Source organism: Oncorhynchus kisutch, linkage group LG19 (assembly GCF_002021735.2).
Source record: "Oncorhynchus kisutch isolate 150728-3 linkage group LG19, Okis_V2, whole genome shotgun sequence".
Taxonomy (NCBI): Eukaryota; Metazoa; Chordata; class Actinopteri; order Salmoniformes; family Salmonidae; genus Oncorhynchus; species Oncorhynchus kisutch.
The window spans coordinates 13620417-13632898 of record NC_034192.2 but is presented as its reverse complement, the minus strand read 5'-3'; the positions used below and the strand labels follow the sequence as shown (position 1 = coordinate 13632898).

The window sequence follows — 12482 nt, the reverse complement described above, 5'->3', positions numbered from 1 at the left end:
GAATGATCCAACTCAGTCTAAAGCGTACTGACACTGTAGTACCAAGAGTCACATCTTTTGAACTGAAGCAGCACAATCAACGTAATGAACCGACAATGTTTGTTACACCATTTATTTATTTTATTTTTTAAAGGGGGGGGGGGGGGGGACTACATACTGACTCCAGTTAAAGTGTTAATCAAAGTACAGTAGTGTTACAACTAGCGCAGCACATCAGCATCCTGTGTCATACCAGTCAGAGCCTAGACTTGTGTGACACACAGATGAGCAATATCCTCATCTCTCGTGTGCTCTCACAGTACGGAGAGTCAGCAATAAAGTGCAGAATCCTGTCTCCAGAACCCTAAGCCTGCATAACTCGAGATCTCACAGACACACAAATCATCCATTGATGTCAATCGGAGAACTCAATGACGCAAATCCTCCAGTTTCTCAAATTAAAAGACACCACTCTGCGTGTCTAAGCATGAGGTAAATCCAAACGGCTGTATACGAATGGTAAATCCCCTTGTTACCTAAGAGCCCCGATTCCTCCAGCTGCTCTGTCCCATGAGAGCCAGCATTCATCATGAAATCCCCACACTCCCCATCGCACTCACCACCTCCACACAGTACCACACACACAAAATATTACAAAGTAACTGGTTCTAACACGAGAAAACAAAGGCAAAAGTTCAGTAAACTTAAAATTGATGTGTTTGCTACATTTTCCTCATATGTTCATTCAACTAGTAATTGTTATTTTGGGCTGTGGAACTAGTTACACACAGTGATTTTGACATACAACATTTTCATACATAATTACATTTATACAGTAATTAGCATTCAACATGTCCTCGCCTGGGATTTGAACTCACAACTACTCCAGTCACAGCGGTCTAATCTTCCAGCTACGTCACCTTGTCTGTGTCAATAACCGATTTCACCTGTATTCCTACACATTGGACTTAAAAGTAAACCTCAGATCTGTTAAAAAGTACACTATCATAGTGATTAAGGAATAACATTAAAAACAAAAATGTCATATGCCCCACCAAGAACTATACAGAAAAAGCTCAAATTGCTTAAATAAGTCAAATCAATAATGAGAGAATAGTCAGATTAATTGATACAAACATGGTGGAGTAGCAGGAAGCTTGTAATGCCGTGAACCAAGAGATTGTGAGTTCAAATCCCAGGTGAGGACATGTTGAATAACAATTACTACGTAAATGAACATGCACGATGTAATCATGTGTGTCAAATATGTAAGTTGAAAACATTGGAAGTTAAGATGCCAAAAATAATCATTTCCAGTTGAATGAGCATGAGACAAATTGAGCAAAGACATCATTTGTTAAAAATGTTACGTTCTGGTAACACTTTGACCGAAAAGTTGACTAAACCCCCCAAAAATATGTGGAACCAGTTATTTAATAATAATTAGTTGAAGCAACTCAATTTGCGGGTGTTTTATTTTTTTAAGTGCACACACACACGTCTGTTCCCTCATACCCGTGTCCCTACTCATAGCCTCTCTCTCCATCTCCAAAAAACATGACCTCACTCTTCCTCCACTCAATAGCATCTTTCACACACACTGTTGGGATTTACCTCACTATATTACCTATAGGACCTTTAATTCCCCCAGTAACCTAAAATATGAGACTTTTAAAAATATGTTTTTAAAGGCCTTGATCAGCTGTTTGTTTAATTTTGGGGGCTGAGGAGAGGCGGAGAGAGAGGAGGGAGGAGAGGGAGAGAAGGAGGAATGTTAGCTGTCTGTAAAAAGGGGGGGGGGGGTGAAGAGACTTAGTGCCAGGGGACTGGTTGAAGCACTAGGCATGTCTGTGGACCCTGTGGGTAGACGCCAAAGGAAAACACAGAGCAAATCAGCTCGCAGAGACATTTCCTGTGCTTGTTTTATCAGATGAGGAAAGAAGCCCAGGGGCAAAAGGCCTGCTCAACAATGTTACACACTTTCAGCCCGTCGTTGTTTTGGGGACTGAACAGAAGACATCTTTGGAGGATGACATAAGTAGTAGTGTATGATTCTCGGGGTAGTGAACTGAACTCACACTCCCACGATCACCCCCACCCTTGAAATCTATACCTTGGGGCAAAAACATTTACCTTATAAGACTTGGGTTGAGTAAGCCAAGGGTTCCTGTACCATCTCCCATCCACTAAAAAGAGAGTTGGTTGTGTTGTGAGTGAGTTGGATGTGAAAATATCCTTATACAGCTGGTGGACTTCTGGAGGCCTCGCTGCCTGCCAACTGGCATTCGATGGGTAAATGTGCCAATTATCAACAGTCTGCCATGCTACCAATTAGGGAATCTGGCCTTGAACGATAGCACTTCAAAGTCTGAGAAATGTGGGAGAGGTTTGATCTAACAGGCCTTCTAATCTGAGCCACAGCGAAAAGAACGAGTGTCAGCGTTCTTCATCATCCAAATTCTTCGTTCCCCAGAAGAGTTCGACTACTTCCAGAGTCTATCCATACCAAGGACTGAGGAGACATACGAGCCTGGTATGGCACGGGTTCTAATGCAATGCAGAACCTTTCCATTGCAACCTGGCTGGGTAATGAAGAACAACAAACAGAATATAAAGTTGAATTACAAAGAGGATTTCATGCCATAAGAGGAAAGATTATATATTACTAACAAAACATCTGTAAGCCAGTTATTGCATATTTGCTGGGTCCAAAATAAACAAAATCTAGTTTCAGTTTCAGCTGGCCGCTCTTACTTCACAAATTAGGAATGCCCCATTTGCCCTCATTTTTTGATCGTCACCAGTTAAGAGTTAAGCAGATTCCAGTTTTTTTTCCTCTCTCAAATTTTCCAAATGTGCTCCAACTTACTGTGTGGTTCTGGGTACAGTGCATTCAAATTACATGCTATCATATTCAAAGCAGAAAATAAATAACAGTGAGTATGCTGTGGCCAGAGTCCAGGGCAGAATCACTTGAGGTTTAGTTCCATGTCAATCATCCTCCACTTCAAATTAACTGAACGCTCCACGGGAACAGTTGTCGAGAGGACACAAATTTGAGCTTTGGGCTCCAATTAGACTTCTCCCTTGGAGACATTGATGATGTTGACTCTTTTGATCAGAGATGAAGAAGAGACATCTTTGTTGTGTAACCAATTGCATATAAAGATGGCTCCTCGATCCCACAAATATATCTTGAGGTGGCAAATCTGCATAAAATCAACCCAAGTGGCAATAAACTGAACGAGGCAAAAACATGCTTGACAGACAAGTTGTCCATTATAAGACAAACCAGAAAATATGCTCTGGCGAACTCTACGTGTGTTTGGATTCACATGTCAACATGTAATCATTTAGAACTCCTTGCAGAACATTTGACAAACATAAATTGAATATATTATCGGTAAACAATGGCAATAACAAAAACGAACAGTTTATGTTACACAATTTCCGATGCGAGTTCTCTTTTTTCGTACTTAACTTTAGTTGGCAGCCTCTCTCAGTGGCGGTAATAGTAACTGTAGGCTGCAGCAGAGATATAAAGAACTTCTGGAACTGAATAGTGCAGTGGATTAAAGCTCTGCCTCGCACCACAGAGGCACTGCAAAACTCTAGGTCTGCATTTACACAGGCAGCCCAATTCTCATCTTTTTCCACTAACTGGTCTTTTGACCAATCAGATCAGCTCTGAAAAATATCGGACATGAAAAGATCTGATGTGATTGGTCAAAATTGGGCTGCCTTTGTAAACGCAGCCAGAGAGACTCAGAGTGACACGCAGAAAAATAAAACGAGACATTTCTCATGAATCCTAAGAGGACGCCACCTTTAAAAGACATTATGCTTCAACTAGCCTTCTCTCAAATACTGTGTCTAACAAATAGCCTTCCCTCATAACCACAGTGTCTCCAGGCACTCCTTGAAAGAGAGAGGGCCTGGATTAACATCGTCCTTAATAACTGTATCAGCTTCTCAACCCTGAAGACAGTGGTATTGATTCCAGAGTAGAATGTGTGTTCACACCTGCAGGGAGCTTGAACACAAGTAGCTCAGGTCAGTCGGAGAGCAATGAAAAGTTATCTAGTATAGTTAAGGGCAGGGGGGGGAGATCTACTATATTGTTTGTGAATCCAAAGGCTGCATCAAAGCCCTGCCCTTGGCCACAATCTATCGCATGCTCCAGGGTCAAGCCTCAAGTCTTATGTCCAAGTCCCATCCCAATGTTCTAACCTCCGACCAACTAGACCTAAACTCCCTTCTCTAGTCCCCGAGGGCGTATTCTCCTCCCTTCACTGGTCTGAAGCCCATCTTTACGTCGTTTTGAGTCATGATTAAGGTTATGGAAGAACTGATCCTGAAACATTCTGTAAATGAAGGGCAGAGAGAGAGAGAGCAGAGTAACAACAGCCTGTAATGCACAGGGCAAACCAGACTCCGGAAACCCAGGGCAGTGTTCCCTACATCCTGCCGGGCCCTAGCCAAACCCTTGTTATCACTGTGTAGAATTACCTCCAGATCCCCCCCTTCCCTCTCTCGCTCTCTCTCCATACAGTACAGCACATTACCCAGGCTCTTTATACGCTAAACAAAAGTAGCTGAAAGAGGCAAAAAAGAGGCAGAAAGAGACTAAAAAATAAGCCCGGCTGTTATGCATTCCAAAGGCTATATCAATCGTCTGTCAGCAGGTTCAATCTGTTCCTTATAAGACAAGGGCATTCCCCTCATATTTTCCAAACACTGCAGTGTTATCAGATACAGCTTCATGGACAATTACTGTGCTGTCTAGCTCGGAGCATTCGGCAGCTCCATAGCCCCCGAACCCCATTTTCTACCGTTCACTCACTTCATACTAACTGCTTTGTAATCAACCTGAGATCAAACGGAAGGCCGAGATAGACTACGTTGAAAGAAAAAAAAAGGTGGTTGGCCCAAACTATTTGGATGGATTCATTTGGATTTATTGCACATCTCACTGCAATGCTTTACTGTACCACAATGCGGTGAGATGAAAGAGAGAGACAAGGTTCTTGGAATACCACACACTGTTTGGACAGTGTTGAATCAATGAGTGGCCTTCTACAGCCCATTATAACATCAGCGTTTCCTGTTGCTTTGATAAACTTAGATATCAAGTTGATTACTCCGATTAATCATGGTTTAACTGGGCTCAGCTGGTCCTGTGTAGCATCAGCTAGACCTACGTAGGGATAAAGATTCTAGCCAACCCAGTACAGATGGTTAAGCCTATCCCTGATGAGGGCCACGGCTGTCATTTGGACCCCCAGTGGAGAGGATCTGACCTGATGGATCCTTTGCTTTCATGACATCCCTTGGCTCAGGCAATTGAAGACAGCTAGTATTCGTCTACAAGAGCCAGTAAAATCCCACGCCACAGCACAAGGCCACAGTTTACAGTTGGAGAATGTCCAATTATTTTCATCCCAAATATTTAGGGATGACAGCAAATCAAAGGAAAGTGCTTTTAAGTGAAAAATTATTCATTTTGTGTAAAGGAGGATGTTGTTTTGTTTGTTCTTCATAACTTGAGGTATTATCCAGTTAAAACTAATGCATTTGTAAAGTAATTATTTATAGACAGTTGAAGTCGGAAGTTTACATACACTTAGGTTGGAGTCATTAAAACTCGTTTTTCAACCACTCCACAAATTTCTTGTTAACAAACTATAGTTTTGGCAAGTCAGTTAGGACATCTACTTTGTGCATGACACAAGTCATTTTTCCAACAATTGTTTACCGACTATTATTTCACTTATAATTCACTGTATCACAATTCCAGTGGGTCAGATGTTTACATACACTAAGTTGACTCTGCTTTTAAACAGCATGGAAAATTCCAGAAAATGATGTCATGGCTTTAGAAGCTTCTGATAGGCTAAATTACATCATTTGAGTCAATTGGAGGTGTACATGTGAATGTATTTCAAGGCCTACCTTCAAACTCAGTGCCTCTTTGCTTGACATCATGGGAAAATCAAAAGAAATCAGCCAAGACCTCAGAAAACAAATTGTAGACCTCCACAAGTCTGGTTCATCCTTGGGAGCAATTTCCAAATGACTGAAGGTACCACGTTCATCTGTACAAACAATAGTATGCAAGTATAAACACCATGGGACCATTCAGCCGTCATACCGCAGGAGACGCATTCGGTCTCAGAGGAGAACATAATTTGGTGCGAAACGTGCAAATCAATCCCAGAACAGCAAAGTACCTTGTAAAGATGCTGGAGGAAAACGGGTGCAAAAGTATGTATATCCACAGTAAATCAAGTCCTATATCGACATAACCTGAAAGGCATCTCAGCAAGGAAGAAGCCACTGCTCCAAAACCACCATAAAAAAGCCAGACTACGGTTTACAACTGCACATGGGGACAAAGATCGCACTTTTTGGAGAAATGACCTCTGGTCTGATAGAACTGTTTGGTCATAATCACCATTGTTATGTTTGGAGGGAAAAGAGGGAGGCTTGCAAACTGAAGAACACCATCCCAACAGTGAAGAACGGGGGCAGCATCATGTTGTTGGAGTGCTTAGCTGCAGGAGGGACTGGTGCACTTCACAAAATAGATGGCATCATGAGATAGGAAAATTTTCTGGATGTATTGAAGCAACATCTCAAAACATCAGTTAAAGCCTGGTTGCAAATGGGTCTTCCAAATGGAAAATGACCCCAAGCAAAGTTGTGGCAAAATGGCTTAAGGACAACAAAGTCAAGGTATTGTAGTGGCCATCACAAAGCCCTGACCTCAATCCTATAGAATATGTGTGGGCAGAACTGAAAAGTGTGTGTGAGCAAGGAGGCCTACAAACCTGACTCAAACCTAAAACAAAAATAGAACTGTTTGGCCATAATGACCATCGTTATGTTTGGAAGAAAAGGGGAAGGCTTGCAAGCCGAATAGCACCATCCCAACCATGAAGCACGGGGGCAGCAGCATGTTGTGGGAGTGCTTAGCTGCAGGAGGGACTGGTGCACTTCACAAAATAGATGGCATCATCAGTAGGAAGATTATGTGGATATATTGAAGAAACATCTCAAGACATCAGTCAGGAAGTTAAAGCTTGGCCGCAAATAGGTCTTCCAAAAATGGACAATGACCCCAAGCATACTTCCAGTTTTGGCAAAATGGCTTAAGTGCAACAAAGTTAAGGTAATTGGAGTGGCCATCACAAAGCCCTGACTTCCATCCTATAGAAAATGTGTGGGCAGAACTGAAAAAGCATGTGCGAGCAAGGAGTCCTACAAACCTGACTCAGTTACACCAGCTCTGTCAAGAGGAATGGGCCAAAATTCACCCAACTTATTGTGGGAAGCTTGTGGAAGGCTACCCGAAACGTTTGACCCAAGTTTAAATTGTTTAAGGCAATGCTATCAAATACTTATTGAGTATGTAAACTTCTGACCAACTGGGAATGTGATGAAAGAAATAAGAGCTGAAATAAATAGTTCTCTACTATTATTCTGATATTTCACATTCTTAAAATAAAGTGGTGATCCTAACTGACCTAAAACAGAGAATTTTTACTAGGATTAAATGTCAGGAATTGCACAAAACTGAGTTTAAATGTATTTGGTTAAGGTGTATGTAAACTTCCGACTTTAACTGTAGGTATAATTGATCCACTATTTGCCCACTGGCAAATACCAATCAAAAGCATAATTAAATCAACGACACATTTCCTGAAATTGTCAATTGATATGCAGCCTATGTATTGACTACTATAAGGGAGAGAGATCTGGCTCACATCCCACTCCATGAGTTTGGAGACTGCCACCTCATATTTGTCTGATAATAATCTATGGCATGGGGCAGCGGGGACATTCCAGAATTCACATTCAGATCTGTAATAGGTTTTCTAAAGTGATTTGCCATTTAATAAAATATTATACTCGATAACAAACACATTTGATTACAATGCGCAAATCTACATCGACTCTTTAATTCTTTATAGTTTAAGTTAAGTTATTGAAAAAATGCTAACCGCAGGATAGCCACATTATTAGGAAGCTGCTGGGTGTGTGCACCCTGTGCAGTTTGTTGTAGAAATCTATAATTTACATATCTAATAAATTGCAGCATCGCACAGCACAAAACGATCATTGCACAAGTTGTAATCATAAGCACTACGCAAATTTCATCAAGTTGGATAAACAACACAAACAACTTCGGAAGCGCAAAACGTACCTATTGAGTTCAGCAAGTAAACGATTGTTCTTTCGCCGGGTTAGCAAACAACCACGAAGCAGGCAAGTCAATGTAGAGAGACAGAATCTGCCTTCCGATCGGTCTGCTCCACGGTATTCAATAATAGGCTACTACAAAGCGCAAGCCCCTCCCTTCAAAACATAATCGCATACATCTCTCATATGTTTACAGCTGAAGAGCCCTGTGCATTGCCCTTGGTCCAAGTGCTGCTTAGCCTATGTATTTAAAAAAACAACAATAAAAAAATTTAAAAAACGATGCCAAAACTCTAAAACTCAGGCCATCACTTCGTAAAAAAGTGAGGAAATAAATGCCGACATTGAAAGTTCTACAACTACAAATAATCTAAGCAGACAAAACTGATTTGCTGAATGCCCTTTTTTTGGTTATCCTTCAAGGGGCCTCTGAAAGAAAATCCTCTGTCAGGAAAGATCATGTGAAATGTTCATCTTGGCGAAAAAGGGTACTTCTGCTCAAACAAACACTTAGAGATGGTGTAAAAGCTATTTAGAAAGGACTCAAAATATCCCCAATTTCAGCAGTTTCCTAATTACTCGGGATTAACCAAGTAATAAAGTGAGATTTAGTATTGCAGGGCACCTTTAAACGTTATTTAGACAACATTCTTACTCAATCAGTTATGTAATAGCCTACTTTTTTTTAAATCAATTTTTTTGAGTTTATCATCTTTCTGGTCCATTGTGACCTTTTCTTTCCAACAACTTTTAAGCAAAATGAAGTTGAAAAGCGTATTTTCCAGATGTTGACGTCAGGTACATTTTAGGTGCTGAATGAAAGGTGAAAATACATATTTTCTGGACATTGAAAATACTTCATTTCCAAATGTTCTCAGGGTAAGCACAATAATACTTGTTCAAGCCTCTTAATATAAGAAAGAGGAGCCAACTGAAGACTGCAATATAATATTCATTATTGTTCCCATCGGTCATGTGTACAGTGCATTCAGACCACTTGACTTTTTCCACATTTTGTTACATTACAGCAAAAATGTATTACATTTTCCCCACCCCCTCATCTACACATAATACCCCATAATGACAAAGAAAAACGTTTTTTTTTTATAAATTTATAAAACAAAAAAAACAACAGAAATATGACATTTACATAAGTATTCAGACCCTTTACTCAATACTTTGTTGAAGCACCTTTGGCAGTGATTACAGCCTCGAGTCTTCTTGGGTATGACGCTACAAGCTTGGCACACCTGTATTTGGGGAGTTTCTCCCATTCTTCTCTGCATATCCTCTCAAGCTCTGTCAGGTTTGATGGGGAGTGTCGCTGCACAGCTATTTCCAGGTCTCTCCAGAGATGTTCGAGCGGATTCAAGTCCGGGCTCTGGCTGGGCTACTCAAGGACATTCAGAGACTTGTCCTGAAGCCACTCTTGTGTTGTCTTGGTTGAGTGCTTAGGGTCGTTGTCTTGTTGGAAGGTGAACCTTTGCCCCAGTCTAAGGTCCTGAGTACTCTGGAGACAGTTTTCATCAAGGATCTCTCTATACTTTGCGCCATTCATCTTTCCCTCAATCCTGACAAGTCTCCCAGTCCCTCCTGCTCAAAAACATATCCACAGCATTATGCTGCCACCACCATGCTTCACCATAGGGACGGTGCCAGGTTTCCTCCAGACATGATGCTTGGCATTAAAGCCAAAGAGTTCAATCTTGGTTTCATCAGACCAGAGGATCTTGTTTCTCACGGTCTGAGAGTCTTTAGATGCCCTTTGGCAAACTCCAAGCGGGCTGTCATGTGCCTTTTCCTGAGGAGTAGCTTCCATCTGGACACTACCATAAAGGCCTGATTAGTGGAGGCCCTTCTACCCTGATTGCTTAGTTTGGCAGGGCAGCGAGCTCTAGGAAGAATATTGGTGGTTCCAAAATTCTTTCATTTAAGAATGATAAAGGCCACTGTGTTCTTGGCGACCTTCACTGTGGCGAAAAGTTTTGGTACCCTTCCTCAAATCTGTGCCTCGACACAATCCTGCCTCGGTGCTCTCCTTCAACGTTATGATTCAGTTTTTGATCTGACGTGAATTGTCAACTATGGGACCTTATATTGACAGGTGTGTGCCTTTCCAAATCATGTCCAATCAATTGAATTTACCACAGGTGGTAAATCAAGTTGTAGAAACAGCGCAAGGATGATCAATAGAATAAGATACAGCTGAGCTGAATTTTGAGTCTCATAGCAAAGGGTCAGAATACTTATGTAAATAAGGTATTTCCGTTTATTGTTTTTAAGAAATGTACAAATGTCTCTAAAATTCTGTTTTTGCTTTGTCATTATGGTAGAGTGTGTAAATTGATCAGGATTTTAGAACATGAATGTCACATAATAAAATGTGGAAAATGTCAATTATTCTGAATACTTTCAAAAACACTGTACTTACGCTCACTTTTCAAAAACATGAAACTATCAGTGATAATATTCACAATAGTATACCTTACTAAATAAATCAACACACCACTTCAATTACAATAACATTGTCAGTAACGGTTACAGAATGTTATTTTTTTCTTGCTATGACTGTGATATGCTGTTATTTATCTATCTTAATTGAAGTCGGCCTGGATAAGAGCGTCTGCTGACTGACCAAAATGTAAATGTAAAAACAAACAATTGCAAATCATGCTGGGAATTATTCTAATGAGCTCCACCTCCAAACACATACACATTTGGTCTATGCGGACCAGGTCTATGGGATCAATATCATGCCAAATATATTCGCAAATGTAAATCAACAATCCACAAATATAAATCATTTTCCACAAATGTAAATCCTTTTCCACAAATGTAAATCATTTTCTGCAAATGTAAATCACCAATCCAAAAATGTAAATCAACAATCCAAAAATGTAAATCACAATCCAAAGATGTAAATCACCAATCCAAAAATGTAAATCAACAATCCACAAATAAAAATGGCTTTCCACTAATGTAATTCGCTATCCACAAACAAACACCTTTTGATTTGTATTTGTAAATCAAGGGCCTTAAGTAAAATGACTGGCATAAAGATTTGCACATAAGAGAGACTTCTGCAAACATGACAGAGATGGCTAACCTGCAACTCTGTATTTGGTAGCGCTTAGGTCACCTGACTTTTGGCAGGGATTTACGACAAGAAAATGATAAGAAGTTCTCACACATTGAAAAAAGTTATCACGGTAGAAAACGATTTGTAGTCGCAGAAAAACAGTTCTCATGTGTATAGAAAAAGTTCTCACGTGTAGAAAACGATTTGTAGTCGTAGAAAAAAAGGTTGACCCTGCAGGCGGTTACTGAGGTGCTAAAGGAGGTCCTTAAACTTGGCCCCAAAGAAACATCTGGGTCAGATGGTTTAGACCCTTTCTTCTTTAAGGTTGCTGCCCCTATAATGGCCAAACTTATCTCTGACCTTTTTAACCTGGCTCTCCTCTCTGGGGAGGTTCCCATTGCTTGGAAGGCAGCCACAGTTAGTCCTTTATTTAAAGGGGGAGATCAAGTTGATCCTAACTGTTATAGGCCTATCTCTATTTTGCCCTGTTTATCAAAAGTGTTGGCTTTCTTGACGTCTATAGTATTCTCTCTGGTATGCAATCTGGTTCCCACTCAGGTTATGGATGTGTCACTGCAACCTTAAAGGTCCTCAATGATGTCACCATTGCCCTTGATTCTAAGCGATGTTGTGCTGCTATTTTATTGACCTGGCCAAAGCTTTTGATACGGTAGAACATTCCATTCTTGTGGGCCGGCTAAGGACTATTGGTGTCTCTGAGGGGTCTTTGGCCTGGTTATAAAGTTAGAACATCTGCTGTCTCAGCCACTGCCTGTCACCAAGGGTGTACCCCAAGGTTCGATCTTAGGTCCCCTTCTCTTCTCAATTTACATCAACAACATAGCTCAGGCAGTAGGAAGCTCTCTCATCCATTTATATGCAGATGACACAGTCTTATACTCAACTGGCCCCTCCCCGGATTTTGTGTTAAATGCTCTACAACAAAGCGTTCTTAGTGTCCAACAAGCTTTCTCTGCCCTTAAACTTGTTCTGAACACCTCCAAAACAAACATCATGTGGTTTGGTTAGAAGAATACCCCTCTCCCCACAAGTGTGATTACTACCTCTGATGGTTTAGAGCTTGAGGTAGTCACCTCATACTAGTACTTGGGAGTATGCTAGACAGTACACTGTCCTTCTCTCAGCAGATATCAAAGCTGCAGGCTAAAGTTACATCCAGACTTGGTTTCCTATCGTAATCACTCCTCTTTCACCACAGCTG

At 40.8% G+C, this 12482-nt stretch overlaps 1 protein-coding gene across 11 annotated transcripts in view; it reads right to left on the bottom strand.

The window, feature by feature from the left end:
• The window catches only part of LOC109879111 (non-muscle caldesmon-like), a 53333-nt gene extending 44737 nt beyond the window's left edge, over positions 1-8596 (bottom strand). The window contains exon 1 of one of the 11 annotated variants that reach the window (XR_004204148.1): positions 8186-8395. The gene's annotated coding sequence lies outside the window, so the exon portion shown is untranslated. Of the gene's footprint in view, positions 1-8185 lie in introns of all 11 variants that reach the window. The other 10 variants (XR_004204149.1, XR_004204142.1, XR_004204143.1 and 7 more) reach the window with 10 other exon arrangements.
• Positions 8597-12482: the final 3886 nt, after the last annotated feature.